We start from the raw sequence: 12,642 nt of genomic DNA, 5'->3' as shown, positions 1-12,642 counted from the left end.
AGTTTAAAATTAGGTGAAGTGGAGTCTTGAAGTCAGCCAGCCACAGAACCTGTGTAATTAATATGTGTCCGGAATTAAAGGGACTATGTGGTACCCCTAGCTACGTGACATTTCCTAGTGTGGGTGATCTTATGTTTTTTTGCCATATGTGTCCCACACACACATTCATGTCTCAATTAGGAGGCATTTCAGTGTCTCATCTCATTCATTAGGCCACTAAATGCACATACATACATCACTATGCAGAAATGACATCATCCATGGCCAAATTAGGCACCTCCACCTGGTGTGAAACTACACATTCCACCATAGCTTGACAATGTGGTTATTATGGAGTAATTTAACTATGGAATGGCATACTGGGATGTGTAGTTTCTCACCAGCTACATGTGCACAGTTTGCTCATTCTTGTTTCACTAGCATCATATGGAACATGTTACAACAACTCTTTCAAAAACACACTTTCTCTTGTCCCATCACATACTTCACATGAGCAGAACTGTGCCCATAACCTCACATCACACCAATGGTGCATGTTTCATATATCAATGTGGGTTATTAGACATGGTTGTGTTCACATGTGACATTGAAGTGTAGCACTATCTACAAACACACCTTTCTATTAGTCTCAAAACATACATGTAACATATGTACACACATATGACATTATCAGGGGGACAAAGACCAGGGCAATTTTTCAGCAGTCTCCAGCAGGAACTGAGGCCCTTATTCTAGTTCACTCTTTCTGGCCAAATATTTCTTTGATGGACAAAACCATGTGCACTGCAGGTGAGGCAGGTGTAAAACCCCACCCAAATCTGATTATCTCTGCACAAGTAACACCTGCCTCACCTGCAGTGCACATGGTTTTGTCCATCTAAGAAATATTTGGCCAGAAAGAGTGAACTAGAATAAGGGCCTCAGTTACTGCTGGAGACTGCTGAAAAATTGCCCTGACAAACACACTAACCTTTTCTTCACCGCGTCCCAAGTTCTGACCACTGGTGACACCTGGTTCACTTCCTCTGTGATCTTGTCCCAAAGGTTTCTCCTTGCACTGGCACCCGGCTTCCTGGTTGCCAATTCAATCCATTCGCGTGCCCTGGGCACTAGAATTCGCATTTCGGCCTCTACAAATGCAGGGTTTCTCTTTCTGGTGGTGGTATCCTGCTCAGTCCTCACCCTAGATGTTGCAGCCTGTTTTCTGGTGGCCCCAGTTCTCTCACCATGCACCTGCTGGGTCACACCTGTTTGGAGAGATGCAACCTCTTGTTCTGGCTGGTTGCTTGGCCCTTGTGGAGCTGGTGGAGGTTCACCAGGGCCTGTTACTGAGGAGCCCGCTTGATTTTGCAGGCTACTCCTCTCTTGGGCCCTCCTTCCCCGCTCCTGTTCCCTCTTGTTGAGTGCATCAAGCAGGGATTGTGCTGTAGCTCTCTGCAGAGCGTCCTCAGCTGCGGAATCGTCTGAGTCAGACATGTTTGCAGCAATTGTGGGCTGCATCTGACTGAATATTTATATGTTAATCTCCCGCCACGAACAAGGGGGCGTATATTTTTTCCCGCAAGGTAGATGCAAATTTACGCCGATATTTCCCGCCGATAATTGCCGCTTAAATTACGCAGGTCTCAATGCACCTGATCAATCACCCGTATATGCATATACACAGGTTGTGGAGCATTGTGGGCTACATCGTGAAATGTGTGCACCTGTCATTCCAATGATGAGTGTTGTCAGCTGGTATCTGTTGGAGTTCGTGTATGCCTTGTGAGTCACATTTCAAAACATCACGTTACAATGCTTTCCTTACATATGTAATGTGTATGAAATTGTCATACAGCAACATGTCGCATTGTGGCCCTTTAAGCAGCGTAGTTATAAGTAGAGGGTTGCGTGTATTATTTTCCGCACACTGTAAATACAGTACTCCTCTCCATGGATATCGGTGTATCGTGCCCCCTTTAAGCAGCGTAATTATAAGTAGAGGGTTGCGTGTATTATTTTCCGCACACTGTAAATACAGTACTCCTCTCCATGGATATCGGTGTATCGTGCCCCCTTTAAGCAGCATAGTTATAAGTAGAGGGTTGCGTGTATTATTTTCCGCACACTGTAAATACAGTACTTCTCTCTTTATTGAATGCATGCTGTTGGTTGTGGTGTGTGTATATCGGAACGGTCCGCGTAAGTTTCTATTCGCATCCAGTTTGTTAATGTAAGAAGGATTAATAAAGTTAATACCAAACAAACAATTTTTTACACCAATCAGCAAACACCAAAAGTGATATATGTACCTGCAATTAATAACTGCGCCATTGCCACCATGACTTCAACCAGGGCTAGGGCGTTTTCTACCCAGGAGCTATTGGCCTTGGTTGAGGTCATGGACCGCCGCCTGGGGCCCAGGGGCCCTTATGTGTCAAATAGGGAAAAGCGGCGGGCATACAATGCTGCCCGGCGGCTAATTTTCGCCAGGACCGGCGTGGATAGGAGCCTGGCTCAACTGGAGCGGCGCTGGTCGGACCTGCGCCGGCGGCAGCCAGTGTTGCTCTGCACACTTCGCCGCCATATTGCCCGATGTAAGTTTTTATTTACTAGTATGCCTGCGTTATTTTGCAAATGTTTTCTGTACTTTTTATAAATGTGTCCCTGAGTATCTGGGTGTGTATGGGGTGTATATGGGGGTGTATATGGGTGTATAGGGGGTGTATATGGGTGTATAGGGGGTGTATATGGGGGTGTATATGGGTGTATAGGGGGTATATATGGGGGTGTATATGGGTGTATATGGGGGTGTATATGGGTGTATAGGGGGTGTATATGGGGGTGTATATGGGGGTATATGGGTGTATATGGGGTGTATAGGGGGTGTATAGGGGGGGTTTAAGTAGTTGATCAGTTTTTGGGTGTAGGATATCAAATAGTTTGCATGATAAATGTCTGAAATTTCACAGCAATGATAATGTTGAAGGTTATGAGCATGACTAATGTGAATTTTTCTTTCCCCCTTTTTTATGAAACCCAATCTTCGATTTCTATGCCATCAACATGAACATTTCAGCACGGGCAAGGGCACGCATTGAAGCCCGGGAGCAGGCAGCCCGGGACCAGGCAGCCGAGGAGGAGGAGGAAGAGGAGGAGGAAGAAGAGGAAGAGGAAGAGGAGGAGGAGGAAGAGGAGGAGGAGGAAGAGGAGGAGGAGGAGGAGAAGAAAGAGGAGGTGGAAGAGGAGGAGGAGGAAGAGGAGGAGGAGGAAGAAGAGGAGGAGGAAGAAGAGGAGACACAGGGTGCAGTTTGGACCCACACAATTTCCCCATCCCCTTCCCCCTCCACAACCCCCACCCCCTCCACAACCCCCCCCCCCCCCCTCCACAACCCCCACCCCCTCCACAACCCCCACCCCCTCCACAACCCCCCCCCTCCCCAACCCCCACCCCCCCCCTCCCCACCCCATTTCCAACCCCCCTACACCTCTCCACCACCCACCCCCAAACCTCTCCACTCCCCACTCACACCCACTACCTCGGTCCAAACTCCAGGACCATCCCCCTTGCTCGTGACCCCCCCAACCACTGCACAGCCAACCAGCGGCGACCAGGATGGCTCAAGTAGCCGTAAGTAAATAATGTGTCTAATGTTGACCTACACATTTCTACACATAAACAATCACAACAACCACATATGTGTATCCAACATCAACATTAGTTGCAACATATCACTGCAGGCCGACCATGAGGTGTGTCCTGTCCTTCTCCAGGAACAAGGCTCCCCTTGGTGGTTTTTTTGAGTGTGGCCATGCCTCACCCCTTGAATAATTGACATAACAGTACATCCAATGAGATATCCGACATTAGTGGTGTGGTAGTTATGTGGCTCCAGGTGTTGGGTAACTCCAGTTCCCAGCATGATGTGCAACACAGGGCCGGATTATAATGGAGGCGCAAGGGGTCAGTGCCCCTGGGCCCCCCTCTAGCTAGGGGCCCCCTGTGGTTGTCATGTATTTTTTAAAAATAAAATGTTTAAGTAATGTTTTTTTTTTTTTTAGCTAAATGTTTTGTGCATGGGTGGGGTAGTGCTGCAGCTTGACCTATCTGCCAATGTGACAATGATTTATGGTGCTGAGCATCGGGAGCCAAGGCACACTGATTGCACAAGTGTGCAGTGCATTTCTGGGAGTTGACTAAGTCCCATGACACTTTGCACCAGAGGACAGAGGCTGAGAAGTTTGTGCTAAGCTCTGATTGGTGGAGCTCATTACATGCTTCTCAGGTCCATGGAGAACAGCAGCAGCAGCTTAGTCATAGGAGGGTTTTTAATCAGAGGCAGCACTAGGACTGTGAGGTCTCCTCCAGAGTAAGGGGCAGAGGGACAAACACAGGCTTTTCATGTGGTGTGTGTATATATATATATATGGGGTCTATTATTATTCCGAGTGCCGCCAACCCCCTGTCTATATATATATATATATATATATATATATATATATATATATATATATATATATATATATATATATATATATATATATATATATATCCCCTGCAGGTAACCATTGACCAAGTTTATTCTGCCTTTACTCTATGTTTTGACAGTATAATCTTCGCCCATGCAGTGTGCGGCCAGTAATGACAAGTGCAAGGGGGCCCCCCGCTCTAAAGTACCCCGGGCCCCCCAAAGGCTTAATCTGCCACTAGTGCAACTTAAATGTAGAGATTGTTTTGGTAATAGTGTGTGAGGCCATGCGGATGCATGCTTTACAAACATAGCTGTAGGCCTATAATTTGTACAGCAATGTCCTAAATTTAAAATACTAAGGAGTGCTTAAGCCACAACAATGTCATAACCCTTAAATAGCACAGGCTAATTGTGAGGTTAGAGGACAGTCCCCCAAAACCAAAGTACCAATTGGGATACAGCATACATTCATTGATGAAGGAGTAATTGAATTAATGTTATTTACTATGTACAGTATGTGTGTGTTAACATATTATTTTTAGTACTGTGTTTACAGCAGACCCATCTTCAATGTAGTTTCTAAATGTATGTGGCCTTCACACATAACTCTGAACTTTTTATTATGTACAAATACAACAAACATTTGTGTATGTTATATATTAATTTTTTGTTTTATCCCTTCATTACAGACACTGAACAGCAGCAGGAGGAGGTGGCAGCCCTAATACGGGAGATCATGCTGACCCTCGTGTACCTCCAGCTCCTTTTTGGGCTTCTGGAGGCCCGCCTTTAATTTTTTATTTATCCCCCCCCTTTTTATTTTTGTATAAAATAAAAGTTTGATTACAGTTCGAAATTGCCTGTGTTTTTAATAATAAATATGTTAGAGGGCGTGTAAGGGTAGGTACATACAGATGTGTACTGTAAGTTATACTTGTAATTTGAGGTGAGGGGTAATGATTGATGTGTGAATGTGTGTGTTTTTGAGTAAAATAACACATAGTGAAAATGCATGAATGTTTAATGTTGTTCGATTAAAACATCACACATAACATCAGGGTAGGTATACATGTTACACATTTTGGACAAAGTAATTACGGACATAATTTAGTACATATACAGAAACACCAACATAACTTGATTTAAAAGTAACAGCAATATGGGGACACATAGATAGTGATTAAAATGCCACATTAGAACATAACAAATATACATGTAATGTGGGTTCAAATGTAGTTTTATTAGGTCTTTATTAAGGTAGACAATTGAGTTAATAGAAAACAATATTTGAATAACAAATAGATTAATTAATCAATTGTCAGATTAGTAGTTGAGAGGCAAGATTTGCAGGTCCATATATGTGAAGGGTATGCCAGCGTGCACGGACGTACGCTCACTCTCACGAGCGGTGACATAAGCTGAGTTTTCCATTGAAAACAATAGGGACCCGTCCGTGCAAACTGGCGTACGCTCAGATCTCCGCAAGAAGTCGGTGGGGAGACGGAGGAAAGACGGCCGTACACGGCGCCGTACGCTCAGTTGTACGCCTGTTGTCGGAGTGCAAGGGCTGGCCCGTCCGCGTACGTTGCCGTACGCTCATTTGTACGCCACTCCCCTTCTACGGTATTTCTGCCCGTATGTAAGCGGCTGATTTGTGGGTGGACTTAACCCCAACGGCCGCGTACGGCTAGCGTGCGGTAATGGCGAACGTACGCACGTTTGGCCGCTCCGATCAGAATAATGCCCCTTAGTCCCCCATCTTCAAGGGACTAAGTATACCTGGCCAATAAAGATGATTCTGATTCTGATTCAATAAACCTCCCATTTTAGTAATACCACTTTCACATAGCACAAATAACCCGAGTCCGACCCAGATTGTTGCCAGGTCGACCCGGGTCACTGTGCAGTGTGCAAGGACCTTTTCAAAAATATCGGGACCAGCAACCTGAACTGGTTCGACCTGGCAACAACCTGGGTCACTGTGCAGTGTGAAAGGACCATAGGCGAATCTAAGGGGTGGTCCGGGGGTGCACAGGACCACCCATTAGATTGGTGCCTGCAGCTTTAAATATTATTTATGACCGGATTATCGATACCACTGCCGGCAGGACCCTGGACGGGAGGGCTGCGCGCATGCCCAACTGCACGCAGCTCCTCCCACGGTCCTTTGCGGAGCTTGCGCCGCCGCCACGTGACCTCCTCCTCCATCCGTCTCACAGCGTGACGCGGTGTCCTCCCTCTCCTGCACGTGCTGTGCTGCTGCGGTGGGTGCTAGCTGGCGCGCACGGTGTGGTTGTGTGGAGCAGCATCATAGCCAGCAGCCAGTAGCCAGCACATGGGGGTCGCCTGAGTGACTGCCTGCCAGTGCTGTGGCTTTTCTATCTAGACTGATCTCCGGCCGGCTCCTGGTCCTGGGCACCTGACCTCGAGGCTCCACTCACTCTGCCACTAGTGCAGTGGGCGCTGGTAAGACAAATTTTTCAGTGTAAAATCATGCCTATCACCAATGTCTTTAATAAAAATAAAAAAGACTGTAATCTTTCTCAGTGCCCTGCCCAGTGGCACTGGGCAGGGCATTGGGAAAGATTACAGCTATTTTTTTTTTAAATAAAAGCCATTGCTGGGCTAGTGGGCTGGGTGGCCTGGCACTGGGCAGGGGCCGTGCCCACAATGGCTTTTTTTAATAAAAGCCATTGTGGGCACGGCCAGTGCCAGGCCAGCCCACTAGCCCAGCAATGGCTTTTATTTAAAAAAAAAAGCTGTAATCTTTCCCACTGCCCTGCCCAGTGCCAGTGGGAAAGATTACAGCCTTTTTTTTTAAATAAAAGCCATTGTGGGCATGGCCACTGCCCAGTTAATATTTCCCAGTGCAGCTGGGCAGGGCACTGAGAAAGATTACAGCTATTTTTTTTAAATAAAAGCCATTGCTGGGCTGGCCTGGCACTGGGCAGGGGCCGTGCCCACAATGGCTTTTATTTTTAAAAGGCTGTAATCTTTCCCAGTGGCCACCAATGGTTTAAAAAAAAAGTTTAATCTTTCCCAGCGCTGGGTTCCAGGTCCTTACTTTGCGGCAGTGACCTCCTGCCGCTCCCCCGCTGTGTAGCGGTTCCTCGCTTGGCGGCAGGAGGTCACTTGTTTGGATTAGGTGACGTCCCCGGCGCTAGAATTCGCGCCTTCTCCCTTGCCTCATGCCAGGCTCATTTATCGCCGCCACCGCCGCTGCTCCTATTTAATGCCTGCATTCTGTAAACTTTCTTTTTAAACTGTGCGCAGTAGGTAAATTAGCGGCCTGTGACTCTAGCCTGCATACTCTTTTCACTGATATATAATGGGCATCATGTGTGTGGCATATGTTTAATGAGTCATTAAACATATGCCACACACATGATGCCCATTATACATATGCCCCACACCTTGATGCTCAATAATAATGAGCTTCACGTTGTGGGGCATATGTATAATGGGCATCATGTGTGTGGCATATGCATACTGGAGCATCACGCTGTGGGGCAGTTGTATAATGGAGCTTCACGTTGTGGGGCATATGTATAATGGGCATCATGTATGTGGCATATGTATAATGAGCATCAAGGTGTGGGGCATATGTATAATGGAGCTTCACGTTGTGGTCATAGGTATAATGGGCATCACGGTGTGTGGCATATGATTAATGGAGCATCATGCTGAGGGTTTTTTGTATAATGGAGCTTCACGTTGTGGGGCATATGTATAATGGAAATCATGTATGTGGCATATGTATAATGAGCATCACGCTGTGGGGCATATGTATAATGGAGCTTCACATTGTGGGGCATATGTATAATGGGCATCACGGTGTGTGGTATATGATTAATGGAGTATCACGCTGTGGGGCAGTTGTATAATGGAGCTTCACGTTGTGGGGCATATGTATAATGGGCATCATGTATGTGGCATATGTATAATGGAGCATCACGCTGTGGGGCATTTGTATAATGGAGCTTCACATTTTCAAAGAAAGCGGCTGCTAGAATAAACACAAATGTATGTAACAGTATAACATGTTACTTATACAGTAAAGATGAGCCCCCTTCAGTTCTGGGCCCCATAGCAGATGCACCCCTTGCACCTATGGTAGTTACGCCCTTGGGCATCCCCATGAAAACGCTGGGTGTTCCCATGGGTATGCTGGGCAGTGGCATGTGGTGGGTGAGGAAGGTGATGAAGGGCTGAGGAAGGTGATGAAGGGCTGAGGAAGGTGACGAAGGGCTGAGGAAGGTGACGAAGGGCTGAGGAAGGTGACGAAGGGCTGAGGAAGGTGACGAAGGGCTGAGGAATGTGACGAAGGGCTGAGGAATGTGACGAAGGGCTGAGGAATGTGACGAGGGACTGAGGAAGGTGACGAGGGACTGAGGAAGGTGATGAAGGGCTGAGGAAGGTGACGGAGGGACTGAGGAATGTGACCGAGGGACTGAGGAATGTGACGGAGGGACTGAGGAATGTGACGGAAGGACTGAGGAAGGTGATGAAGGGCTGAGGAAGGTGATGAGGGACTGAGGAAGGTGATGAGGGACTGAGGAAGGTGATGAGGGACTGAGGAATGTGACGGAGGGACTGAGGAAGGTGACGAAGGGCTGAGGAATGTGACAAAGGGCTGAGGAATGTGACGAAGGGCTGAGGAATGTGACGAGGGACTGAGGAAGGTGACGAGGGACTGAGGAAGGTGATGAAGGGCTGAGGAAGGTGACGGAGGGACTGAGGAATGTGACGGAAGGACTGAGGAAGGTGATGAAGGGCTGAGGAAGGTGATGAGGGACTGAGGAAGGTGATGAGGGACTGAGGAAGGTGATGAGGGACTGAGGAAGGTGATGAGGGTCTGAGGAAGGTGCTGAGGGACTGAGGAATGTGATGAAAGACTGAGGAAGGTGCTGAGGGACTGAGGAATGTGATGAAGGGCTGAGGAATGTGATGAAGGTGCTGAGGGCCTGAGGAAGGTGACAAGGGCTGGTGGTGGTGCAACTGTCGAGCATTTCATGTTTAATGCATAACCGTAATATTTTATATTGCTTCTTTCTTCATGCACCATAAACATGCACTTTTTGTCTCTTTCCTTGTTAATTTTTTGACAATGGTAGCACCTTACCTTTGAAAAATAGTTATATAATAATTGTTATTTATTTCAATACCTAAATATATCCTGGGGACAGAGGATCAATCCTGTTCTAAATGTAAAAAATGTATAGTAAGAATTAAAGAGTACAGATATTTATGGTTTAAAAATAAAACATATTGTGAAATGTTTATTCCGTTATATGCTATTTAACATATAAAAAAAAGTTTTGGATGTTCATAAAACTTTGTATGTGACATACAAAAATAAAAAACATTGAATTTAAAAATGTTGTCTGTTATGAATGAACTATCTTAAGTGCAAGGTTATTCATTATATTTAAAATGTTGTAATTGTAGTTATAGTTTTCCCGGTTCTAATGCAATTTAAAAAAGCTGGTCACAAAGCGCTGGGCATGCCCTCATAGCAGTTAGAAAATCCCGGAGTGACTTGCCCCTATTAAGCCACACCCCCTTGAAATTAGACCACGCCCCCTTTTTTGGCGCGCGCGGTGTTCTAGGACCACCCATTAGCATATTTCTAGATTCGCCTATGGAAAGGACCTATTAAAAAATATCGGGACCAGCAACCTGACAATCCAGGATAAAAGAAGGGTTAATCCCGGGTCGGACACTAGTTGCTGTGCAGGGTATCCTGGGTCTCGTTTACACTATAGGGAGGAGACAGCATCATCTCCATGCATTGCATCCTCCACCACTTTCTCAAAATGGTGTTATCTCATGTAAACTAACTCCATATATATGGCATTAATCCGATAATTACTTTTCTTATCTGACTTCACTAAAAACATTATTGAATAGGCTTAGCCTTATCTTTGGCCACCTAATTTAGGCCTTATACGGGCCAGTTGAGCAGCGCAGCCTCCCCTAGATAAAACCTATGATGAGTTGTACCACTATATGTTTGTAAATTTATATATGATCTGTACCACTGTATGTTTGTATATATGGATATGTTTTGCAAATTGTTTGGAAAAAAACGAAATAAAGAGTTAAAGTAAAAAAAAAAACAAAAAAAAAAACATTATTGAAAAAAAAATCGAATATTATTCTTGTACACTGACCTATCCTGTGATACAAAAACACAATGTTTCCCTCAGCACCCCGATTGATAGCAGTAACAAGATATATACTACCTTTAAAAAGTTTGGGGTCACTTAGAGATTTCCTTATATATATTTTTTAAAGAAAAGCACTTTTTTCAATATAGATAATATTAATCAGAAATACACTATATACATTGTTACTGTGGTAAATGACTATACTAGTTGCAAACGTCTGGTTTTTTTTTAAAGGAATACCTAGGTGTATAGAGGTCCATTTCCATAAAACATCACTGCAATGTTTGCTAATAGCGTTCGAAGACTAATGTATGATTAGAAAACCCTTGTGCAATTATGTTAACACAGCTGAAAATGGGTATGCTCATTAGAGAAGCAATACAACTGGCCTTCCTTTTGCTAGTTGAGTATCTGGAGCATCACATTTGTGGGTTCAATTACACTCTCAAAATGGCCAGAAAAAGAAAACTTTCATGTGAAACTCGACAGTCTATTCTTCTTGGAAATGAAGGCTATTCCATGCAAGAAATTGCCAAGAAACTGAACATTTCCTACAACGATGTGTACTACTCCCTTCAGATAACAGCACAAACCAGGGGTCATGGAACTTTTTTACCTTTTACCCCAAAATACAGTTAGATATGCCGACGTTACCCCCTTCATTTGAAAGGAAGGATATAATATATTATTAATTATTATCACAGCAAAATAAATCTAGTTTGTTTGTGTGTGTGTATATTTATGTATGTATGTATGTATGTATATATATAGTTCCAAGGTGAAGCAGCACTCCTCAGCAATAATGGTCTGTGCTCACCAAATGCTCCACGGCCAGGAGCTGTAGACAGTCAGTGTAGTGTGGTGGCACTTGGTTCAATCATAATTTGATGCATAATTGACATGTGTTTGACTGATTTTTGTACCGAGTGCCACCACACTACACTGACTGTATGTATGTATACAGTATAGTAAAAGTATAGTAAAAGCACAGTATAGTCGTTTGCTATTTATTTCAAGCCCGCGGAGTGCCGGTACATTGTGGATAAGCTGTATGCTGCATCATTGACAAGGCACCCCGGCACGAGACGCTGTGACAGAGAGAGTGCCTGCTATTCGCAAGTTATATATATATATATATATATATTTATTTAAAGGTGTAGACCCTGTATTGCACTAGTGAATTAGTGGACAGCAGAGTAGAACACAGCAAAGATATTATTGGGGTGCGCAAGGTCCATATATAATAGCAGGGCCGGCGCCACCACTAGGCAGCTCTAGGGCGCCGGCACCTGGAGGGCGGCAGTTCGCCCCTCACCCCCAGCACTGTGGTACCTGTGAAGAATCTTGCGTCCCCGGCGTCCCTGCTGAGTGCTGGTGCGTGCAGGGGTGTCCGTGCCGCCGGGGGAGCCTGCGGCGCTGTTATTGTGTATAAGCTTGTCGCGGCCGGCGGGGTCCCTACAGTGAATAGAAAATAACTAGCGTTATGCGCGCGGCGGCGTGGGAAGCGCTAGTTATTTTCTATTCACTGTAGGGACCCCACCGGCCGCGACAAGCTTATACACAATAACAGCTTTGCAGGCTCCCCCGGCGGCACGGACACCCCTGCACGCACCAGCACTCAGCAGGGACGCAAGTTTTTTTACACAGGTACCAACCTTCCCCCCCCCACACTGGGGCGCCCCCACCCCGACTCGCCTGGGGCGCTCCGGTGCCTTGCACCGGCCCTGTATAATAGGCCCGCTCAGCTTTTCCGTACAGTGGAGATGCTTTGCAAACCAGCATGCCTGCAGCCTGATGTAACCCTCTCCCAGTCAAGATGCAATGAGTTTGCTAAATTCTTTGCAGATAAAGTATCTATCATCCGGCCTGGAATCCCCATAGTGACACCAAAGGAGTACCAACATACCAAGCCTGCCAGTGTAAGACACCTGCCTTCATGGGACATCTGTGACCAAGTGGATGTACAATACATTGCTGGAATTTCCCGACTGTTGCGTCCCTCCTCCTGTGATCTGGACCCT

The sequence above is a fragment of the Crinia signifera genome, chromosome 5 (genome assembly GCF_055691185.1).
Source record: "Crinia signifera chromosome 5, ASM5569118v1, whole genome shotgun sequence".
NCBI classification, from domain to species: domain Eukaryota; kingdom Metazoa; phylum Chordata; class Amphibia; order Anura; family Myobatrachidae; genus Crinia; species Crinia signifera.
The sequence above is the reverse complement of the archived record's forward strand: the minus strand, read 5'-3'. Positions refer to the sequence as shown.